The following is an 11,623-nucleotide window of genomic DNA, read 5'->3' as shown; positions in this document are numbered from 1 at the left end:
TGAGGGTCAAACCCAGGCAGTTCTCACGAATATTGTCAGTAATTTTGCATGTCCCCATCCTAGTCTGCCTTCACTATCTTCTTTCCCCCACTGAGCTCAGTGTTCTACCTCCTCCAAGGAGGAAATGTGCATTATATGCAATATTTGTAATAAAGGCCTTGATAAGCTTTTAATAGCCAAGAAAGTGAATTAGTAATTACCAGAGAACTTTTTTGATTTCTCTTCAAATCATACTAGAACTGCAAATTCTTTTGGGGGAAGTATGAGGGTATATATTAAAATATTGAAAATATCTAGTAATAGTACACTATTCATAAGTCCATCCCTGGGGCCAGTTATGAAGTTAATAAGAGAAAGGAAGAATGGATTGTTCACAGCTGAATGAGATCTCTCTCTTCTAGTCTATTCTGGGCCAGCAACATCAGCATCACCTGGGGGCTGGTTAAAAATGCAAATTCTTGGACCCCAAACCTATTGAATCAGACACTCTGGGGGTGGAGTCCAGCAATCTGTGTTTTAACAAGCCCTCCAGATGTTTCTGATGCTTCCTCAAGTGGTTCTTGGTCTGGACTACATACAGGTTTCCCCTGCTTTCAGAAAGTAGAACGTTCCTATGAAACCTTTTGAAGCCAAGATAGCGTAAATCAAAGAAGCAATTACCTTAGGACACATCTTGCTCACGGATGCACAAAATAAATCAAGATAAAGCACAGATACTCACAGACCCAGTTCAAAGCTATGGCTTCAAAGCTTGATGCTGAGATGCTGAATGTGGTTCCTGGGGAGGGGGCTTGGTGGTGCCCCTCTCACTGCTTGGGGTGAAACTCTGCCTCTTTAACTGCTCCCTGCAAAACAAATGCTTAATGCTATTTTAGCTTTTCACCATTTTCTGTAAAAGCCAAAATTCTCCCTGGATTTATGTTGTTATTGTTATCAAGAACAGGTACTAATAACGTAGGTCATTCATAAAAGTGAAGTGCTATAAAGGGAATGTCCAAAAACTGGGGGATACTTGTGTTACCATCACTTGGCAATATTTTAAAAATCCTCTGATCCAGGCCTTACCCAAGAACACCCAAATTAGAAATTCTGAGAGTGAGACCCAGGCTTTTGCCTTTTTTCTGCAGTTTCCCTGGTGGTTCCAATGTGCAGACACGGTTAAGAATCACTGCCACAGAGCTTTCTCCAGAAAGTGGTAACATCACTTGTGGCTGTTTCACTTATTTATTCCACAAATAGTAAGCATCTACTCTGTGCCAGACCCTATACTTCTTACTATACAAAGATAAGTAAGTAGTCACTGGCCTCAAGAGAGACACAGAAACACGCATTTCAGTGCAGCTGTGGGAGCTCCAGAGGATGGCCTGTGGAAGGGGTGGGCATAATCTTGTCTACTATCTGCTCCCTCTTCCCCTCTTTGACATCAGATGCGGACAAGAATGTGGAGCCACAGGAACTCTCACTCACTGCTGGCAGGACAGCAAAATGGTGCAGCCACTTTGGAAGACACTTGGGCAGTTTCTTACAAAACTAAACATACTCTTGCCATATGATCCAGCAACCATGCTCCTTGAAATTTACCAAAATGAGTTGAAAATTTATGTCCATACCAAAAATTTCACACAATTTTTATGGAGGCATTATTCATAATTGCCAAAACTTGAAAGTGACCAAGATGTCCTTTAACATATGAATGGATAAACTGTGTACAGTATACCAATACAATGGCATATTATTTAGTGATAAAAAGAATTGAGCCATTGCCATTTCTCTAAGGAAGATACACAAATGGACAGCAAGCACATGAAAATATATTCAACATCACTGATTATTAAGGAAATGCAAATGAAAACCATAATGAGATATCACCTCACACCCACCAGGATGGTTACTATTAAAAAAAAAAAAAAGAAAATAACAAGTGTTGGTGAGGCTGTGAAGAAATTGGAACCCTTGTGCACTATTGGTGAGAATGTAAAATAGTGCAACTGCTATGGAAGGCAATATGGAAGTTCCTCAAGTAATTAAAAATAAAATTACTATATGATCCAACAGTTGCACTGCTAGGTATATACCCCCAAAACTGAAAGCAAGATCTCAAAGAAATATTTGTACGCCCATGTCCATCACAGCATTATTTACAGTAGCAAAAAGGTAGAAGCAACCCATGTCCACTGATGGATGAATGGATAAACAAAATGTTGTAAATATATGCAATGGAGTATTATTCAGTATTCAGCATTATTATTAAAAGAAAGGAAATTCTAACACATGCTACAACATGTATAAACTTTAAGGACATTATACTAAGTGAAATAAATCAGTCACAGAAAGACAAATACTATAGGTATACCTATAGTATTTGTATAAGTACCACTTATACGAGGTACTTAGAGTCATCAAATTCAAAGAGACAGAAAGTAGAATGGTCATTGCCAGGGGCTAGAAGGAGGGGCGAATGAGTTGTGTAATGAGTACAGGGTTTCAGTTTTCCAAGATGAAAAGAGTTCTGGGTATTGATTGTACACCACTGTAAACGTACTTAACGCTACTGAACTGTACACCCAAAAATAGTTAGGATGGTAAATTTTGTGCTTGTGTATTTAACACAGTTTTTAAAAATTAGCAGCAATGTCAAGGTGGTGGATTCATTAGCTATCATAAACCTCTAGGCTTTAAGAAATAAAAAAAGAAACTGAGATCAGGCTGACAGAAAGGTAAGTCATTAACCGCACCATTTGTTATTGAGGTTTTTTATGTCCGTATTTGCCTGGGGTGACAAGAATAGGATCATCCATATCACATTGTCATCGTTAAAGGGGAAAGCCTTCAGAGACACTTATAACACACAAGCTGACATGCGCCATATAACGAGAAAGGACTTGCACAAATGTGGTGGAAGTGCTGAAAGGCCAGCTGACAAAATTCCAGAGGAAAAATGGACTCTACACTCTACAGTTAGTGAGTACATCCATAATAAGAGAAAGTAGTGAGAATATCCACCCTGGGAAGGGAGAAGTTATTAGCCAGCTCTGGGATACTTTCCCAGGATTTACCCATTCCGCTGTATTATTTTTGAACAACTTATGAATAAGCCATAATACTTAGTTGAGCTAAATTATAACCAACAACAGCAACAACAAAAAGATCTGTGAACTTGAGAACCAGAGGGGGAAATGATGAAAACAGAAGAAGGAATAGCTATAAAATAATATGACTTGTCTTCCCCTCTCCAATCTCCATAAAGATATTAAAATGTTATATACCCAAATGAACATTTGTTCTTTTTTAAAGAAGTCAATCTGAACTTCCTGGAAGCATTTGCCACTCATTCCAAAGATTCTGCCCTTGTGTCCAGCACTTTGGGGTACTCATACTGGCATTTGCTTTTGACTACTTTCAATGGTAGCAAACCATCCCTCAGGGGTCAAGCGTCCTCAGCTGAACTACATTTCCCAAAACACCCTTCCATGTACACTGCTGGCTTAGGGTTGGTCTTGAGAGAATTTGCAGGTTGGTGTAGGGTACCAGGTGTCACTGCAGCTTGCACTCTGTTGTTGATCCAGGGGGCTCCCCTCATGGGCCTGGTGCTGTAGCAGGGCTCAAAGGAGCTGCCACTGCATTGCCTACTCCAGCTTCTCTGACTCCAGGGTTAGAAAGCAGACACAGGTGTAGCTCTGGGGCAAATGTTCCTCTGTGGGTCATGCTCATAATCAATGATGATGGTAGTGAGAGATCCACATGGAATCCTGTTTGTCTTCTTTCTTCCATTCTTCATATCACATTTTATTCCCAACTGATGATCTAAAGAGACCTCAGACCCGTTTCAGATGCAGAGTCAGCATGCATCTTCACCAGCTCCCACAATTGTGTAAGGTCTAATCCATGAAATAAATCCCTCTTTCTATGTCACTCATAGTGCCTCTGCTTTTCTGATTGAACACTGATGTTACAGTTACACATAAAAGTCATCTGGAGTCAAGTCTGAAGAATATGGTAGGTGAACAAGCTAAGTAAATACTATTTGGGGCCAAAAAACTCAGGGTCACAATAAAGAACAACTCTATTTCTTTTACAGTGCATAAAGTGGATCTGAAGGCCATTCCCGAAGAGGAGTTCCAAAGTTATTTCATATGAGGATTATTTGGAGGGATAATATTTATTTGGACACACTGCAATGTTTGTTTTAATCTCCTCTTTTATTTGCTTATTATCACTCTCCCCTATATTCTGTTTTTCAGAGGACGATGTGACACAGTAAATGATGGCAGGTGGTAAAAAAGAGAATGCAATCAAGTAACAGATTGTATACTGTTGGCTCGGAATGTTGTAGAATCTTGGAGAGAAGAGAAGAGTCTGGAAAGTTAGCAAAAGTTTCAGAGAGCAGGTAAGATGTGATTGAAACAAGGAATGGGCTTTAAGACAGGAGATCAGGATAAGCCAATGTATAGAGGTGATGTGGAGCAGAGAGACATAGTAACAGACCATCCTGTGGGAATTTGAATTCAGGGAATAAAATTTGTCAGACTCCTTCACACTGACAGAACCAAAATAGAACTTTTGCCTGAAATATGCTCTCCTCCGTATCAGGGCCCTGCTTATTCTTCAGTCTCATTTCCCCTCCCCATCCCTAAACTTGCCTTGTATATTAAGGAACTTGAAGTGCTCCAACATTCATTTGTTCATTCAACAAACATAAATCTATACTATGTGCCAGGCACTGTGCTAGAAGGTGAGGGCACAGGGCTTCATAAAGCTTATTAGCTAATGGGAGAGGTAAGTAAGTAAGTAAACAGGCAACTATAATGCAGCATGATAGTGTTATCATATGGGGTGAGGGTCTAAGAAGACTTCCAGAGAAGAGACTTTAAAGCTGAGACCTGAATGATGAGTTAGAGTTAACCGCACTAAAAAGTGGGTAGGGAGGTCATAAGAAGAGGAATGATGGGACAACGGGAGCAGCCCTTGCAAAGGCACAGAAGACTGAGAGAGCGTGTACTTTGGAGGAACTGAAAGTTTACTGTGATTGGAGACTGAGAATGGAGAGAGCTGAGGATGCAGAGTAAGCAGGGGGCAAATCATGCGGGGCTTTATAAATGGTATTAGAGTCTGGGATTTAACCCCAGGAAAATGGGGACATGGGAAGCAAGGTATAGTGCATCCAGTTTTTGTTTTAGAGAGATCACTCTGGCTGTAAAGCAGAGAGTGGTTGGGGGTTGGTGGGGAGAATGAAGGCAACACTGGAAGTAGATGACCAAGCTGCATAGAAAGAATGTGACCTAAATTAACCTAAAGGCAGTGGAAACAGGATTCCAGACCCTACCCTGACGATCTGGATTCAGCAGGCCGAGGGTGGGGTCCAGGCTCATAATTTGTGGGGCCCAGTGCAAAATGAAAATACAGGCCCCCTTGTTTAAAAAGCAGGAAAAGTGTTTTTGTCTTTCTTCTATGGTCTATATTTCCATCTGTCATTGGGTTTTTTAGTTATTTAATGTTTCACTCCCTTAGGCATGGGGATACTTTCTGGGCAGGTGCAGATCTCATAATGCCTCAAGGTCCGGGCCCCACACCTGAAAAGTGCTTAATATCTTTAGTCACTAGGAATATGCAAATTAAGGCCACAATGAGATACAGTTACTCACCAAAATGGCTAAAATTTAAAGGAAGACATACAGATGGCCAACAGGCACATGAAAAGATGCTCAATGTCACTAATTATTAGAGAAATGCAAATCAATACTACAATGAGGTATCACCTCACACCTGTCAGAATGGCCATCATCAAAAAGCGTCTATAATTAATAAATGCTGGAGAGAGTGTGGAGAAAAAGGAACCCTCCTTACCTGTTGGTGGGAATGTAGATTGATGTAGCCACTTGGGAGATCAGTATGGAGGTTTCTTAAAAAACTAAAAATAGAGGAAGAGAATGTGAAGATGCAAGTGGAGGTTTGATTGACACAAGGTCAGGAACCAAGGAATGTGGGAAACCTCTAAAAGCTGGAAAAGTCTCTGAAATAGACTTTCCCCTAAAACCTCCCAAAAGAACAAGCCTTCAATTTTTGTTGTGCAAGACCCATTTTAGACTCTGATCTGCAGAACTCGGTTGCAGACTCCTTACCCTGTGTGTGATGAGATACTCTGAGGTTGGCCATAAATCTTCAAGAACGAAGGCCTCCACCCAGGTGGAGAATGGCATGATGAGGTTGACCTTCCTGACTTAAATCAACTAAGGCTTGGACGCTGTCAACCTTTGCCCAAATTCCATGCTGAATTCTCTTCTGCTCAAGCCCCCTCATGAATATGCATGTACCCTTAGCTTAAAATTTGCCCTGCTGTTTGGGGACACACTGTTTTGGAAAAGATCCCTGCTGTTCTCCTTACTTGCTGTAAGTAATAATAAATCCTTCCTTCTCTCCCCACCACCAAAAACAAAAACAAAGACTCTAAACTAAAAATAGACTTATGATCCAGCAATGCCACTCTTGGGCATATATCTGGAACAGATTAAACTCTAATTTGAAGAGACACATACACCCCAGTGTTCACTGTAGCACTATTTACAATAGCCAAGACATAGAGGCAGCCTAAGTATCCACTGACAGAAGAATGGATAAAGAAGATGTGGTACATATATACAATGAAATGTTACTTAGCCATAAAAAGGAACAAAATTGGGTCATTTGTAGAGACATAGATGGACCTAGAGACTGTCATACAGAGTGAAGAAGTCAGAAAGAGGAAAACAAATATCGTATATTAATGTATATATGCGGAATCTAGAAAAATGGTACTGATCAACTGGTTTGCAAGGCAGAAATAGAGACATAGATGTACAAACATATGGACATCAAGAGGGGAATGTGAGGCAGGGGAGGTTGGGTGGGATGAATTGGGAGATTGGGATTGCCATGTATACATTACTAATAAGAAAAAAATATCAAATTGTACACTGTAAATATATGCAGTTTATTGTAGGTCAATTATCTCAATAAAATTCTTTAAAAAAACCACAAAGTCTTAATTACTATAGTTTTTAATAAATCTCAACTGCTAGCTAGAGTAAAAAAAAAAAAGATGTGGTGTATATATACACAATGGACAGTTAGCCATTAAAAAGAATGACATAATGCCATTTGCAGCAATATGGATGGACCCAGAGATTATCACACTAAGTGAAGTAAGTCAGACAAAGACAAATATCATATGATATCACTTATATGTGGAATCTTAATGATACAAATGAAATTATTTACAAAACAGAAATAGACTCACAGACATAGAAAACAAACTTATGGGTACCAAAGGGGAAAGTAGGGGGTGAAGATAAATTAAGAGTTTGGAATTAACAGATACACACTACTATATATAAAATAGATGAACAAGAAAGACCTACTGTATAGCACAGGGAACTATATTCAATATCTTATAATAACCTATAATGGAAAATAATCTGAAAAATAATGTATATCTATACCTCTTACGGTCAAGAAGGTTTTTTTCACTTAACTTATGTGGAACCCAACCATCAAAGCAATTAACATAATCAAGCTGGTGCAAATGATTTTCAACGCTTGATTGGATATTTTGAGTATGTTGGCTATACCCCATGTGGTATAATGTTGATTGTTCTCAATTAATGTCTTAATTTTATGGCTATCAACTTCACCTGGTCTACCCAACCGTGGAGCATTGTACAATGAGAAATCTTCAGCACAAAACTTCGCAAACCACTTTTGACATGTTCAATCAGTCACAGCACCTTCTCCATACGCTGTACAAATCTTTTTTTGCATTTCAGTTTTGTTTTTACCTTTCTTGGAATAATACAGCATAATATGCTGAAAATGTTGCTTTTTTTATTCCATCTTCAACATTAAAATGGCTACGCAAAAATTCACCAATTTTGATGTCCTTTTTTAAATGCACACTGATATGACAGCCGTCATATATAAACTAACAAAATTGTTTTGAATGAAGTTAAAGACAACTAAGTGCTACTAGAGCCATCTTATGGAAAAAAACAAATGAACCTTTTGGCCAACCCAATAAAAGAAGATACTCTACTGTTCAATATAGCTGGAAGTACTGCAACTCTTGCAGGAAAATAACTCAAAGGAATATTCCAGTGTGGGTTGAATTAGATGCTCTCTTTATTGCTAAATCACAGTGTTATTGATGATGGGGTCATTATAGGGTAATATCCAGGTCCTACGGACTCAGGAAGTTGGGTCACATGAAACTGCTTGAACTCACTTGCTGTATGGCATCCTGAATTCTGTCTCCTCCCTCCAGCAGAAGATGGGATGGGGAAAGTGTCTTTCCCAGACACCAAAGTTTTCCTGGAAGCAGTTATAATACCCTCCCACAATTTCTCTTCTTCCCAGACCTGAGGAGTGGAAGAGTGTCTAAAGAGGCATGGGGTTTGGCGATCCTGAATGTGAGCACGCTGGAATCTGAGGTCTGGCAGCCATCTGCACGCGGGGCAAGTGCTACTGGTCATTTCTGGGCATCTTCAGCTCAAGTCCCCAAACATGTTTTAGAAGGCTGATGGCAACCATGAGGCTCTGATCAGGAAGATTTGCTAAACATATGAAGTGATTCAAAGAGTTAAATAAAACAAACAAAGAAAGAAACATCATTTCACATTTAATGCAGAATGAAGATACTGAGAGTTAAAATTCCCCTTTCTTTTCTTCTCCTGTCTTAATAGACCATGGGGCAATTATGATAGGAATCAAGAGTTGGAATGAAGAAAGAGGACGATGGAGGGATTCTGTTACTGTTCCCCTTTCTGCTTAACTGAAACCCAGATGTTTTCTATGGCCTGGAGATGACCAGTGCATCTTTGATCTAAAAACTCTAAATTCTATACCTTCAAGGAAAAGTGGAGAATGGGGAAAATTATGGGGATCCTTCATGAATATGTCCACTCCATATGGGGTACTTCAGGCAAGGATGGGGCTACTTATTGGCTGGTAAGATTTCTTAAGGATCCACAGCGTCCTCCACAGGCCAACTGGCTCACAGACTTGGCCTTGGCTTCCTCCCTGGACTGGACTTTTCTTCTGAATTTTTGAGATCAAGTGAAATAACAAATTGTCGCCGGGCTTAGACCGCTCAGTCCTTTTAGGAGTGGGGAGTTGGTTCCAGCCAGTTATGAAGTCTGGGTAGAGAATGTGAATGTTTCTTTTGAGAAGCAATATTAGCCTTAGGTTTGCTTCCAGCATGTGTTTTGGGTTTTTTCCCAGAGGTTTCAGTGAGGAATCACATGTCTCAGAGGTGAAAATAAAAAAAAACATTTGAGTTCTTAAAAATCGCAGTGGATTGGAAACTATGTAGTTAGTTTTTTTTTGCTATAAACAATTTTTTTTTAAAAATTTCAAGTGTTTTTGTTTTTTCTCTCATTAAAAAATGTGTGGTTTTATATACACATACCCGCTGAGGGGTGGTGGGGGAGGTGTTCAGAACAAGATGTGTTTCATTCCATTTGTTTCAAGCAATAACTCAAGAGGCTCTGGAGAAAATAAACCATACATAAATAGTAGAAAACAGACGGCATCTTGTTGCTATGGCAACGCCCTACTTATATCACATTAAGCTGATTCATGTCTTTTCTCACCTCACTGTTAATAAATTATAGTGGCTGATGAGAATTAAGCTGGCTGGAAGAGTTGGCATGAGCAAGTTGCATATTAATTTGTCAACCAATCCTGCATATCTTTTAATCTTTTTTTTTGGAGGAGAAAGCTACCTTTCATCTAACAACATAGTTTTAAAAATTATTTTTTATTGTCTTTTTTTCTCTAAAAACTATGTAAACAGGAGTCTCGGGTTTAGATAATGGTTGCCTGCTGGCTGTTCCATAAGGCTTATGACACCTGTGGAAGGAGAAAATGCACATGCCTAACAGAGCTGGGAAGTTCCCTTGTTTCTTTTCCTGCTCCTTAATCCTCTTCACTTCTATGTGCTTAGGGGCTTTAAACAATCCTCTGCTCTTTTCAGCTGCCTTAATTCATACACACCCCCACATCCACACACACCCCAAAAGTAACAAAGTTAAAAGACAAAAAACTAGGTTGATAGATAACAAACCAGGGTAAACACGCAACATACATAACACATAACGGACTACTTTCATTAATATGCCAAAAAAATAAAACAAACAAACCTCTTACAAATTAAACAGAAAGCCAAACCAAAACAACAAACCAATGGCCAACACACTAGAAAATGAGCAGAGGATATAAAAATCAATTCATTGCAAAAGAGAGGCTAACAAATATCTGAAAATCTGCTCAATTTCAAGCATTATTAGAGAAATTAAAATAGCAAAGATGTGCAAATTTTCCTCCACATTAGATGAGGCAATATTGAAAAGCTCCATGATTTGGCAATGGATATGATGGAGTTTATAGTAGTATAATTTGGCATAACTTTCATGGCAGTAAATGTAGCTGTATTTATCACAATTTTAAATGCATATAGTCTTTGACCCAGAAGTCCCACTTCAATGAATTTATTTAAAAATATACTTGCATAAGTGATTAAAGATGTTTTTATGACATTCACTGAAACATTGATTGTACTAGCAAACAAAAACAACAAAAAATCCTAGGACTTCCATGGTGGTCCAGTGGTTGAGAATCTGCCTGCCAATGCAGGGACATGGGTTCGATCCCTGGTTGGGGAACTAAGATCCCACACGCCGTGAGGCAACTAAGCTCGCACACTGCAATGACTGAGCCCACATGCCACAACTAAAGAGAAGCCTGAGTGCCGCAACTAAGACCCAATGCAGCCAAATAAATAAAATTAATAAATTTAAAACAAAAAAACAAAAAATCCCAACCTAGACAGGACTTAAATACCCATCAATAGATGACTGGTTAATAAAATTGATTCATTCATCCTATACAACTGTTTAAAAAGGGAAGAATTTGTACCTACAAATTGCCAAGATTTGAAACTGAATGTATAACATGACCCTATTTATGTTAAATTATATACAATATATGCATATATATGCTATTATATACACAGAAACTTTCAGGAGAGAGTCACATAAGTTATTGCTGTTGTTTCTGTGGAGTGAAAATAGACAGTGAGAAGGCAGGAAATGAACGGAGCGGGTTGGGAGACTCAGAGAATTGAAAATATTTAACTTTCACTTTCCATTCTTTTACACTGTTTTTTTTTAAACATGAAGACACATTACCTTTATGATAAAAAGCCTTTAAGCAGCATGTACACACACACACACGTATGTGCATATACATTTTCACATATATGTCATCTCTTTATCACCATGAAGAGTTAGAAGATATTTTAAGACAGTTCTGCCCACAATCTAGCTGGGAAGACATAAAATTAACAAAAAATACAAAGAATACCACACAACAGCGGTTGATCGTGTACCAATGGTATTCTAGGAAGTAAGAGGAAGAAAGTTACTATGACTGCAGTAAGTATAGAAAATAAAGGCATGCACATTTGGCAACATCTGGGTACAAGACACTCCAAGATGTCACAAAGATGAGTGTTTGCTATTGAGAAGAGTGATGCTGGGTCAGCCTTACAGATGACTCACCCTCTGTAAGTCTCCTCTTTGGCTATAAGTGGTAC

General features: G+C 38.9%; 1 long non-coding RNA gene across 1 annotated transcript in view; it reads right to left on the bottom strand.

Moving 5' to 3' along the window:
- Positions 1–736: 736 nt before the first annotated feature.
- The window catches only part of LOC130857274 (uncharacterized), a 146,044-nt gene continuing 135,157 nt past the window's right edge, over positions 737–11,623 (bottom strand). The window contains exon 3 of the long non-coding RNA XR_009054792.1: positions 737–845. This is a non-coding gene — a long non-coding RNA (uncharacterized LOC130857274). The remainder of the gene's footprint in view (positions 846–11,623) is intronic.

The sequence above is a fragment of the Hippopotamus amphibius genome, chromosome 7 (genome assembly GCF_030028045.1).
Source record: "Hippopotamus amphibius kiboko isolate mHipAmp2 chromosome 7, mHipAmp2.hap2, whole genome shotgun sequence".
Lineage (NCBI taxonomy): Eukaryota > Metazoa > Chordata > Mammalia > Artiodactyla > Hippopotamidae > Hippopotamus > Hippopotamus amphibius.
Note: the sequence above shows the minus strand (reverse complement) of the source record. Positions and strands in the feature narration are given on the sequence as shown.